Source organism: Sminthopsis crassicaudata, chromosome 4, assembly GCF_048593235.1.
Source record: "Sminthopsis crassicaudata isolate SCR6 chromosome 4, ASM4859323v1, whole genome shotgun sequence".
Classification (NCBI taxonomy): domain Eukaryota; kingdom Metazoa; phylum Chordata; class Mammalia; order Dasyuromorphia; family Dasyuridae; genus Sminthopsis; species Sminthopsis crassicaudata.
In genome coordinates this window covers 360,397,545-360,411,776 of record NC_133620.1, presented here as the reverse complement: position 1 = coordinate 360,411,776, position 14,232 = coordinate 360,397,545, and positions in this window count along the sequence as shown.

Below are 14,232 nucleotides of genomic sequence, written 5' to 3'. Positions count from 1 at the left end.
ATGTCTGTGCTGGAGTAACCTGGGATAGAGTACAATACCACTCTCATCCAGATACAGCAACCATTTTCTGCTGACTTTCTAAATTATCTTTGACTAGAAAATTACTTCACCCATTCCTTTTGTGGGTTTAACTCTTTAGAAATTGTTTCAAGGCATTAATTATAAGCTTTTGGGGAGATTTTGGGGAAAACTCTAGTCACTGCCTTTCTCCCTTGTCTTGTGTTTCAAAAAGTATTTTAGGGGGGTCAGTATATATGATTATAGTAGTAAGTAGAAAACAGGATCTTAAATTAATAAGTCATTAATGCAGCCTTCTTGATTAAAGTCAATTTGTTTTCATCATGGTGAATTATTACACACCAAAAGCATGCATTAATTACTCCAAATAGCACAGACCTAGAATAATTTTATCATTTAATTTATATTGATATGCCAAAGCAGTCTTTACAAACTTTAATAGAGATTTACTATATTTTTTACTCAAAATTATCTTTACCAGACTAGTTTTTGCAAACTAACTCTTTTGCTATTTTTTAACTAAAACTTCCTAATCAATCCCATATTAAATAAATAATGGCAGAATTGCATGAACAAAGTGTCACTCATGGCCTCAAAGCAATTTACGAACATTAATTAATTAAGTCTTACAACATCCCATGAGGTAAACAAGTGTTGATTTTTCCATCTGTCAAACATAATATTTGCTTGTTTATATCCCTTTTTTCACTTTAGATTTTGTCCTTTGATGTTTTAGGTCTGAATGTTGTAGACTTTCAGGGTGAACAACAATTATATGAAATCCAAGAACTATATGAACAAAATTATAAAACACTTCTCACAAAAATAAAGCCATATTTAAATAATTCAATAGCTATCAATTGATCATGGATAGGCCAAGATAATATAATAAGAACAACAATTCTGTCTAAATTGGTCTACTTCTTCAGTGCCATATGAGTCAAAAAAAATACAAAGGATGGTGACTTAGCAGTACCACATTGATCAAAATTCTCTCAGGATGATGATGGCATTTTCTGTCTCAAGTCTATTGGAATTTCCTTCAATCACCACATGGTTGAAAAGGACCAAGTCCATTACAGTTGATTATCACATAATCTTATTGTTACTGTGTACACTTTTCTCTTGGTTCTGGTCATTCCACTGAGAATCTTTCATGTAAGTTTTCTAGAGTAAGTTTTCCAGAACTTTGTAAAATCAGCATACTCCTCACTTCTTATAGAAAAATAGTATTCAATTACATTAATATACCATAACTTATTCAGCCATTCCCCAACTGAGGACATCCATTTAATTTCCAGCTCATTGCCATTATAGAAAGTGCTGCTATAAACATTTTTGTACATGTGAATGCTTTTTTTCTTTTTTTATGATTTCTTAAAATACAGATGAAATAGTGACACTACTGGATCAATGGGTATGCACAGTTTGATAACCCTTTAGGCATAGTTCCAATTGCTCTCCAGAATGATAGGATCAGTTTAAGTTGATACAAATTATCAACAATGCATTAATGTCTCAAATTTCCCACATCCTTTTCAACATGTCATTATTTTTTCCTGTGATCTTAGACAATCTGAGTGGTATGAAGTGGCACCTTAAATTTGTCTTAATATGTATTTCTCTAAACAATTGTGATTTAGAGCAATAGAGATGTTCATATGGATAGAAAAGGCTTTAATTTCATTATTTAAAATTGTCTGCTCATATCCTTAGACCATTTATCAATTGGAGAATAGCTTATATTCTTCTAAATTTGAATTCTCTATAAATTTTAGAAATGAGTTCTTTAACAGAAACCTTGTATGTAAATTTCCCTCCAACCCCAGTTTTCTGCTTCCTTTCTAATTTTGGCTGCATTGATTTTGTTTGTACAAGAACTTTTTAATTTGATATAATCAAAATTATCCATTTTGCATTTCACAATGTTCTCTAGCTCTTCTTTGATTATGAATTCCTTCCTTCTCTACAGATCTGAGAAGTAGACAATCCCTTGCTCTCCTAATTTCCTGATGGTATCATCCTTTATGTCTAAATAATCAGCCACTTTCAATTTCATCTTGGTATAGGGTGTTAGCTGTTGGTTAATGCCTAGTTTCTGCCATATTATTTTCCAATTTTCCAAAGCAATTTTTGTCAAATAGTGAATTGGAACTATTGAACTCCCAGAAGTTGGAGTGTTTTGGTTTATTAAGCACTAGATTATTGTAGTCATTGACTATTATGTCTTCTGAACATAACCTATTTCACTGATCCACTACTTTGTTTTGTAGCCAGTAAAAATGTTTTAGATGACCACCAGTTAATAAATTAGTTTTAGGTATGGTACATGTAGGCCACCTTTTTCATTTTTTAAATTAGGATATTGTTATGTTTTACTTTTTGTTCATTCAGATGAAATTTGTTATTTTTTATAGCTCTATAAATAATTCTTGCCAATTTGAATAATATGGAACTGAATAAAAATATTAATTTAAGTAGAATTTTCATTTTTATTACATTAGTTTGGCCTATTTATGAGCACTTGATATTCTTCAGTTGTTTAGATCTAACTTTATTTGTGTGAAAAGCGTTTTGAATTTTGTTCATACAGTTCCTATCTTTGTCTTGGCAGGCAGACTCCCAAATATTCTATATTATCTATAATTTTAAATAGAATTTCTCTTTGTATTTCTTGCTGATAAGCTTTGTTGGTAACATATAGAAATGACAATAATTTGTGTTGGTTTATTTTATATTCTTCAAGTTTGCTAAAGTTGTTATTTGTTTCTAGCAGTTTTTTAGTTGCTTCTCTAGAATTCTCTAAAAATACCATCAGTTCACTTGCAAAAAATGGTAGTTTTGTTTCCTTGGATTCCTTCAATTTCTTTTTCTTCTAATGCTAAAGCTAAAATTTCTAGAGCAGTTTTGAATAATAGTGGTGATGATGGGCAAACTCATTTCACCCTTGATTTTATTGACAATGCTAATTCCCATTAGCTTACTCCTATTACAAATGATGTTTACTGATGGTTTTAGGTAGATGTTACTTATCATTTTGAGGAAAACTCCATTTATTCCCATGCTGTCTAGCCTTGGGAGTGGGTATTGCATTTTATCATATTTTTTTTCCTCTGTTGAGATAATTATATATGTTAGATTAGTTACTGATTTGGTTAATTATGTTAATAATTTCCTGATATTGAATCATCCCTGCATTCCTGGTATAAATTTCATTTGGTCATAGTGTATTATCCTGGTGATAAGTTACTGCAATATGTATGCTAAAATTTTTAGATTTTTGCACTTATATTTATTAGGGAATTTAGTCTATAATTTTCTTTCTCTATTTTGTCCCTTCCTACATTAAGTAAGAGTATCACATCTGTCAGGTCACTTTTGTTAAGGAAGGGATGTTTCTAGTGCCAGACTCTGAGAAGAGACTCTGAAAGCTTTGATCAGTACTTATCTACAGAGGTATAGGAGAAAAAAATTATGTTTCTGTAACTAGTGGATCTAGTTTCTAATTCTATCTCTGACATTTTTTATTCATTTGACATTGGAAAAGTCAACTAATATTTCCCAGGACTCAGAAGATAATGACACTGTTTTAGATGACTTTTGAAATTTCTTCCAAGTCTGTTTATAGGATGCTAATAATTTTTCCAGTACCGGTAAAATGAATACAAGTCCTGCTTACCTTCCCCACTGGAGCCTAAATATATCATATTCTGTTAAAAGAAAGTTACAGTCTTGTTTTACTGACTTAATAGGATTTTGATAAGGGCCAAAGGGGATAACAAATGTGAAAGCACCTTAAAATCACTAAACTATCTAATATCACTAATGTAATTTACAGGATATCTCAAATATCTGAATGTAATATCAAGCTAGTAAAGCTTGATGAACATTATATCGTACTTACCATTTATTTGCCAGAGACTTGCATAAGCATTTTAGAGCAGAGGTATCAAATATGTGACTCAAAGTCTACATGTGAACCACAGTGTTCAGAAAGGTGATTGAAATAGATTAAAATATGATTGGAAAATATTTAACAAAATAAATAAAACCACAATAAAACATAGATAACACATTTTATAATTAAGTTAATATATTGTCTGCAAAGATACTTATGTATTATTTAGTATCCTTTTCCCATTATGTTCTTTCTATTTTGAGTTCAATCCCTCTGTTCTAGAGTAAAAGCACATCAATGAATCTATATCTGTCTTTCAGTGTAATATATTTAAGGCAGCAGATATCCCCACAGAATGAAGTAATAAAATTAATATAGTTGTGTTCAGGATATGGTGATTGTTTTCTGTCTGGTATATTCAAAAGATAAGGCAGAAGACAATGGTGTTTCTCAGCCATACAAGTTCAAGAGAAGATGTCAAGCTGGGACTATAATATGACTTTTATTCTCTTCATTTAAGAATAATTTTCTTAGAGCCAGAATGTTTTCATAGGCCCATATAAGATATCTAGTAACCTACTTTCTAAATCACAGGAAGGAAGCCCTACTACATATCTATGTAGATCTTGCATGGTTTAAAACACATCCAGTGTCATTTTCCCTAGTAATAAAGAATTTTCTTGGAGCATCACTAAATGATTTGATGTAAATATTGCAATGATTCTTACAATATTATATGAAATTTTGAAAATGAAGTCTACAGTGAAACACGGGAACTTATATGTGAGTTAATGTAAAGTGAAGTAAGAAGATTCTGAAAAATATGCAGTGATCCTAACAATGTAAATTGAAAGATTATCCCCCCACACACATACAAACTTCAAAGCTGAGCACTGTGTAAGTATAACTGTTTGGTTTCAGAGTAAAGATGAAAAAATATACTTTTGAGGTCCCTTTAAGGAACCATCCCCATAGTTGACCTTTGATTTACAAATCCTGGTCACTGGGTTTTCCCCATACCCCTCTGGATCTGAGCTAGCTTGAGTTTTCCCAGCCCCCACAGTTTAAACCCATTGAATTCTATTCAATGCAGACTCTGGCTGAAAAACCGCCAGAAGCCTTGGACTTCACCCACCTTCAAGATCATTATAAAAGGGGCTACTTTGGAATCCATGTTTACAGAAATCCTAAGCATGGCATCCTTATGTCGGTCATGCCAAAGGTTTCTACCCACCAGACCTAATCTGGTGCCCTTTTATCTCTACCTTCAACTTTACTAACTAAACCTTACTTCCAAATCCCTACAATAAACCCTTTTTCTCAATCTAGGTTTTCAGGCCTGTAAATTCATTTACAGGGGACTGTCATGTGACTATCTTTGTGCCAACTCAAGAGGGGTTCCCTCTTCTCTAACTCTCATCAAAAATACCTATATTGTCTCTGCAAAATGATAAAAGCTGCTGTAGTTAACCTCTTACTGGCCAGGTTCTAATTTATTTTAAGAGATGAATTCTCAACATCTGAAGCAAAATATGAAAATAAAATAAAATAATTTATGAAATCTGTCATCTATATTAGAATATGAGACATTATACTGAAGACCATCTTCATAGATTATTTCATACTGCATTCACAAATGTGGGCACTTAAAATGGATTATTTAACCTAGAACAAAGAAAAATGTGAAGGAGATAAACAACTCCTATATAAAATCTGTCTCCACCAATCCACTTTCAACTCTGAATCTTTCTCATATTTCTCTCCTGGCTGACAAAAGAAGAGAAGATGAGATATTCTGATCACACATTTGAAATTTACAGAAGAAGTAAGTGAAGGCTTATAGTTAAAAGAGAAAAAGAAAAGCTGTTTCCTTACATGCATTAACTAAAAGGGGCTCTAGCAGGCTTGGTACTCAGAGATTTTGGTAGTAGTCCATAGCACAGATTCTGCTCCTCAATCTGAAATATTTCTCCTTTTGTTCCATAGTCTCTCAGTATTGTGGTAATTCATGGGATAGTAGAGTTTGTGTCTCTGTTTTTGGTGCCATTATTTCACAGGAAATCTTCATAACAAATTCAGAATTGGAAAGATAAGGAAAGGGAAAAAAAAGAGTGGAAAAAGGATAACATTGAAGATATTAAAACATATTATCAACACTGCTTTCAAGCATTTACACTGTATCAAACACTGGCTCGGCACTGGATACATGAACAGTCAATTCTTTAGTCCATGGAGCTTACATTTTTGTGGAAGAGATGTATATAAGGGAATGACTGCCATGAAAGAGACCTATGGTTTGGAAGTTTAAAAAGGTGGTGAGTTTTTTGTTCAACAATAATTCAAATATTATTATTTTTGTACTAAATATCATATATCAAATAAAAAACAATATCAAGGCACCTAAATGAAGTCAAAATGATTGTGGATTTGAAATTTAGAGGACTTAGTCTTCAAATCTCATTCTTCCACTTATTATATGTGTAATCTTTGCTAAGTCATTTAACTTCGATAAGGACCAGAGGGAATGACCTAGTGCATAGAATGCCAGGCCTAAAGTACAGCAGACTTGAATTCACATCTGGTTCAGACCTTTACTAGCTATGTTATTTTGGCAAAGTCAGATAACCTCTGTTTGCCTCAGTTCTCCCATATATAAAATGCAGCATATAATAAAACCGACATCTCAAGGTAATTGTGAGAAGCAAATCAGATAATTACTGTTTATCACAGTATCAGGCACATAGTAAGTGCTATATAAATGTTTGTTATTATTTTGTCATTATTATTATCATGAAAAACTTTTAGATTTTTCATAGCTTTAAGCTAATAATCATCTTTAAGAATTCTAACTATTATCTCACACTTTAATTATTATATCATGTTCTTCTGGTCACCATTCCCTATTTACTTTCCATTGTTTTTCATAGAAAAGTTGCTAAATACAATGAGATTCTAAGACAAGATGGCAGTATTTACATGAGAACTAGATTTATACCTTTCCTTGATATTGTCACACTAATAAGTACAACATTTGACAGTTGTGGCTTTCCTACTGGCATCTTTATATCATTTCACTAACTCTTCTAGCAAGATTTATGTTCCCTTGAACAGGCTCCCTCAACCACAATCACAGTTTCCATAAATCTCAAGAATATTTTGCATGACATCAATGCATCCTTTTCCTTACAGAATCACAGGATCCTTAAGAAACTGCGGAATGATGACTCATATACTGCATTTCCTCAGATGGCACAGCTGGTGTAGAGATCTGTCACCTTTTCAGTGAGAACTGAAAATAAGAATGATTGTATTGAAGAAAATTAAGGTCAATTCCAATGCCAATGTGGATGAAAGCAAAATCATCCATTGATTAGTTGTTCTGTCATTTTAATACAGACTAAGGAAGATCCAAACTATAAAATTGAACAATGAAAAATGGAACTCTCATGATAATGAAGCAAGCCAGTTTTCCTTAGGGAAGATAATTGACAAAAAGAAGCAGTCAAGAAGGTTTGAGCATGTTACTGGGGCCTTGGAAGAAATGGCTAACCTGTGACTAAACAGCAAAGTATGATGGGTTATATTTCTTTATTGTCTATGAACATACTCATGTTTCCTCAATACTCAAAAAAACCCAAACAACTGTATGCCAATAAATTTGATGCCTAGATTTTGACATATAGACACATATGTCATATATAACATATAGACAGTTTGATAAACCTCAAGCCCCAAAATAACCCAATCTAAATCAAACACAAGCAAATAAACAAAAGCAATAATCACTTGATCTCATTCTAATACCCTTATAATTGTGCTTCTGGTAGCACTCCACCAGAACTGCTCTTTCCAAAATTAGCAGTGAACTTCTAATTGACAAATCTAATGATTTTCCTCAATCTTCATTCTTCTTGTTATCTCTACTGCCTTTGGTCATCCTCTCCTCTTTGATATCTTTACTTCTAGATTTTTGGTATATCGTTCTATCCTGGTCCTCTACCTACCCACTAGATATCTTTTCTGCTAGATCCCCATTCAGATGATAACTCTACCTGTAGCCATAAATATGAGAATTCTATTCTAGACTCTTCTTTTCTCCATCTGTACTACTTTAGGGATGTTCTCACCAATTCTCCTGGATTTAATTATACTCTCTATGCCAGTTATTCTCAAATGTCCCTATCCTGTCCTGCTGACCTAATTTCTCTGATGACCTTTAATTTTACATCTCCAACTGCCTTTCATACATCTCAAACTAGAAGTGCAGTCTATTTTAGAGTCAACATATCCTAAACTGCATTCACTATCTTTTCTCTAATTCTTCTCTACTTTAAAAGGAAACTTCCTACTCCCAGTTCCTTAGGCTCACAATCTAGGTGTGTCCTATTCACTTCCTTACTATTTGTCACTCCTGTTATCCCGTTGAGTTTACCTTTGCAACATCTCTTCAATATATTTTTCCTTTTTTCTGCCATCACTCTGGTTCCCTGCTCAGTAAACTTTAAAGGCTCTCTATCACCTCCAGATAAAATACAAAGTTTTTATTTGGCTTTCAAATATTTCATAACCTAGCTCTCTCCAGCCATTCTACTCATTTTACATCTTATTCCTATTCACATAATCTTTAATATAGTTTCATGACTTCCTGGCTATTTTAGGAATAAGACATTCTATCTCTTGTCTGTGGGTATTTTCTTTGGCTCCCCCTTGTCTGGAATACTCTCACTCCATCTACTGGCTTTTCTAATTTTCTTTAAGTCTCCATTAAGATCTTGATTAAGAATCCTTTCTCAATCCTTCTTTATTCCAAATGGGATTAATTTCTTTTGTTATTTCCTAATTATCTTTCATATAATTAGTATATATGTTTGTTTCTTTTTCTATTATGTTCTAAGTACTTTGAGAATAAGAATGGTCTTTTGACTCTTTTTGTCTTCCCAGCAAGTAAAATAGTGCATGACACAGACTAAGTAATCCAAAAATGCTTAGTGATTGACTTTTGGGAGACTTTTAAAGAACTAGGATTCCAAAAAATTGACTCCCAACATGCAAAATAAAGGAGGCATGGCTATAGGATTAGGATCCTGAGTGAATAGAAAGATGGAAAAATAAGTTCTATTTCGCACACGATGTATATCCAAATGTATATCCAATTAGGCATGCCTAAAATGTAACTGGAGATATGAAATTGAACTTAATCCTATTAGATTTGACCCAGAATTCTAGTTTGTAAAAAAAAAATTGGACTTGATTCTGCTACATTTTTAAAATTTATGATAGCTTGCAAAACGAGATAAAAAATAAACTGAACTTAGAACCAGATGTTACAATCTCTGTATCACAAAGAATAAATCAAAATTTTCAGAGATTCTCAAATACATTCAATCACATTGATCTCATTAAAATTATTATTGATATTGATTTTAGTGAAAATCCTAAGGTTTATTATCAATATAGATATTAAAATATTAACATTTTATCTCATCCTTTTATTTTGACTTATTTTGAATATATAAGCTATATAACATGCACAATTATTAATACACACATATCTATATCACTTAAACACAAGCAAATATATACCTAATAGATTTTTTGATAAAAAATGTTTGTTTACAAAAATGAGTATATGATCAAAAAAGTTTGGAAATCACTTATCTAGATAAAAATATAGATATAATGATAGGTTAAATGACTGGGCTTGGCTTTAATAAATGATTAAACCTAATCTAACATCTCTAACTACCAAACAGACACATAAATCCAAATGGAAGGAGTATATTATGAGTTATGCTTGTTAAATCATGAGATTCATTTTTCAGTCTTATCCCCAAACTACATAATGATTTTTTGTTGACATTTGTCTAATAAATTTCTATCTTCCTCAAATATTAACCAGTTGTTCTTACAAACTAACCAGAAGATATTACATTTTTACATTTTTAACAAGTGAGTTCAAAACCCATGGAAATGTTTCATTTGGAAAATTTTTAAAGAGGGTTAAAATATTATATTTTCAGGATTTTTTTCAGTGTTACAATTTGAATTTTTATAAGTAACATACTCGGAATTATTTTGAGAGCAAAGGAGAAGAGTATCTAAGAGCAAAGATATTCAACAGTGTCAAATAGTACAGAGAGCTCACAAAGATTGATTTTTTAAAGGTCATGAGATTTGACAATTAAAAGATTATTGCACAAAATTTTTTAAAAAAGCATATTTTAATTTAATGAATAGTCAGCATAGTAAGGAGGTTGAGAACCTGGGGTACTGAAAGAATAAGAATGTCCTTGTGGAAAAAATGGGAAGTCCAGAAGAGGAGTATGTTTGGGAAAAATGATAAAGTAATAAAATTTATCATGTGAATTTCAATCTATTCATGTCTGTTCATTCAATGAAGCTCACTTTGTCTGACTAGGAGTAATAAGAAGGGATAAGAGTACTATTATCCACCAGCTTTAGTACAGAATTCCTGAAAATATTTGCCTTAGACAGGAGATGATTTGGGGAAAAGGATGTAGGTTTCCTTGAAATCTGTGAGTGTATCAAATGAGGCTAGATATAATCTTTTTATTTTATTTTTACCCTCTCAAATCATCAGTTGAGTAGTTTTAAAAGAACCAAAGCTTCCTTTATGGTTTTACTCCCTCCACTAGGTACAAGTTTCTGGCTGTGAGCAGATTCATTTGTAAGATGAATATTTAGCCATATACTTCATGTCAGAGTTCGTAAACTATCATATTCACCAGTTGTTTTTAAGCCAATGAGAAATGCAGCATAAAATGGGTCTGCTTTTCCTGGCAATTTAGAGCAAATTAACAATGACAGGAATGTCATTTTGTTTGGCACACATCTTTTTCATTCTTTTCAATAATAGCTTTCTAGTGTCTTTGGAGAACTTTAAACTGATCTTGAGACTTTTTCAGGGATTTGGGTGGGAGAAAGAAGGAAAGACAAAACAAACACATTTCATTGTCATATAGCTTCCCCACTTCAGCAAAAAGAAGCATTTACATTCCATTCCAATGTCCAAAAGAAACATTTACATTCAATTTCTATGCCCAACTTACAAAAACCATCAGTGAAAACTGACAGGATATCTTTTTTAAGACTGGAAATATTTACCTTTGATAAAATACAGAACTCAATTTACAATGGCAATCTGTTTCTAATTCCTTTGGAAGCAGAAAAAGTCTCCACTATGATTTCTTCACAGATGAGAAGTTGCTAAAGTTCCAGTCTAAGGCTAAATCAATTAATCAAATGTAGAGAGTGCTGAATTATATTGCTGATTTACAGAACCCAGTAGCTAACAATTTTAAATATACTACTTAATTAAGGAATTAAAAAGAAACAATATATTTTTATCTTAGTCTAAGATTTGAGTAATTGTTAACTTAATTAATAAATGTATGCCTCATTCCAATTTGTAATATGAAAGTATGCAGAATTTTTTCAAGAAGCATTTTTTAAAATCTTACCTCCATGAGCAAATTAAAAACAAAACAAACACAAATCCTTTAATACATATTAATAGGATGTGACAAAACTCAAAATTTATTTCTTACTGAATTTTAAATTCATTACTATCAGGAAGTGAAATTTTTCAATGTCATTCTTTTGTACTCCTATATTGATCTAAGTCTTTCAAAGCTGTTTTTTTTTTTTTTTTATTATATATGAATCAGTCTTATAGTTCTGCTCATTTTGCTTTGAATCCATTCATAAATGTACTCCAGTTTTCACTGATATTGTCTATTTTATCTTTTCTTATGTCACAATAGCATTTCATTCTTTTCATAGACATTTATTTAGCCATTCCCCAATATAAAGATACCTCTTCAGTTTATAGTTTGAAGCTTCTATGAAAAGAGTTGCTAAGTATACATGTATATAAATTTCTTAGCTGGGTCAAATTTTATATACTCATTAGGTAGCATTCTGGGAATGTTTCCAAATTACTCTCCAAAATGGCTGAAACCATTCTAAATTCCATCAAACAGTATCTATTTTCCCCCAAATTTTCCAACATTTCTCTTTGTTCCACTTGCCATCTTTGTTTTTGTGTACATGAGGTATGTAACACAATCCTTGCCACAGAATGTAGATACTTAATAAATGGTTATCAAATTGAATTGGATTGAATGGTGAATATATTACCAAAAAGGAGGAAATATAAATGGCTATACTTAGCTCACCCAATTTTTACTTTTATGATTTCTCTCCAGGCATATTGGATTTCCTCTCTTTATTTATTTACCTGCTTACAAAATAGATCTATGTTTTGGTCTTCACCTGTCTCATTATACATTTCTGGAATTTTCATAATTAGACCTTATTCAACACTAAAAGTTTCTCAGAAGAATTAAAGTGTGAAATCTTATTACAAGAGGCACATTAGTAAGAATAACAGGCATGGCAAATTATACCATTTCCTATTCACTGGAGCTTTTAGAAAACAGGAGTATAACTTGCAATTATCTGAGAACACTGACTATTATCCCTCCCTCTCTCCACTGATCTAAGATCCAATATCCCCTTCACATGGTATTCTTGAGGGTATGAATGACTGATCCTTTTGTCATAGTATTTTTTTTTTTGCTTCAGGTGGTATTGTTTTGTTTTATTTTTGATTTGTTTTCATCCCTCGAAATCCCTGCCTCTAGAAAATGCTTTTTTTTTTTTTTTTTTTTTTTTTTTTTTTTAACAAAGCAAAGCTATATCAGAAAATCCCAAAATATCATGCCTTCCAGGGGGTAAAAGAGCTGATGATTATACAGAATCCCTCTAATTAGGAAGGCTTGTAAGAAAAGAAATTGTAATGGGTTAAATATATAATGGCTATAGAGATTTCAGGAGTTTCTTCATTATCAGAGATGGGAAGGAGGGTCAGGGTTGGGTAATTTGATAAAAGTTTAGCAAATATTTCCTTTGTAATTACCACTTCCAAGAGGACAATCTGGTGAATCCAAGGATTGACAATGAGGTGGGCTAGAACTCATAGTGCTATTCAAGGTGGATATTCATATGGAGGGATGGGAATCAAGTCTCAAATGGTGCAAATAGCCTGACTCTCCATGCCAATTCAATATCTGGGATTGTGACCAAAGATAAACTGCAGATCTCATGCTGGTGGAGAAAGAGGAGAAAGGGAAATGTATTCCACCCAAATTCAGTGATAATGGGTAAATTAATTTAGCAATAACTACAGAGTACATCAAGCTGAGAATGATGAATAGTTACAAACATTTATGTTTTCCTTCTTGCAAATCACCACTTATGTCATCAAAAGAGGAGGGAGGAGAAGCAGCTATTTAATCAGAGTGAAGTTTCTTGAATTACTTCTGCCTTTCCCCCCTTCCCAGTCATCTTCATTAATATAATAAAAGTCTCATTATAACATCATTAGTGTAAATGCAAATAAAGTCTTACATTGTTAATGCCCCCACCAGGCCCTTAATCACTTCAAGTGTCATGCTGCATTAAATAAAACATAAATTACACATGATATTAAGAAGAAAAAATAGGTATGTAAACAATATTAAGTGACTTTTTCAAGCTGTACCTAGACACTACCTTACCAAAAAAATTTTTTTTTTTTTTTTTTAATATTTATTTTTTTTTTTATTATATATATATATATATATATATTTTATAATATTATCCCTTGTATTCATTTTTCCAATTTACCCCCCCTCCCTCTATTCCCTCCCCCCGACGACAGGCAATACCATACATTTTACATGTGTTACAATATAGTCTAGGTCAATACATGTGTGCGAATATCACTTTCTGTTGCACAATAAACATTAGATCCGAAGGTACTGCAACCTGGGCAGACAGATATTAGTGCTAACAATTTTCATTCCCCTCCCAGTGTTTCTTCTCTGGGTGCAGCTACCTCTGTCCATCATTGATCAACTGGAAGTGAGTTGGATCTTCTTTATGTTGAAGATTTCCACTTCCATCAGAATACATCCTCATACAGCATTGTTGTTGAAGTGTACAGTGATCTTCTGGTTCTGCTCATTTCACTCAGCATCAGTTGATTTAAGTCTCTCCAGGCCTCTCTATATTCCTCCTGTTGGTCATTTCTTACCGAGCAATAATATTCCATAACCTTCATATACCACAATTTACCCAACCATTCTCCAACCGATGGACATCCATTCATCCTCCAGTTTCTAGCTACAACAAAAAGAGCTGCCACAAACATTTTGGCACATATATGTCTCTTTCCGCTCTTTAGTATTTCTTTGGGATATAATCCCAGTAGTAGCGCTGCTGGGTCAAAGGGTATGCACAGTTTGATAACT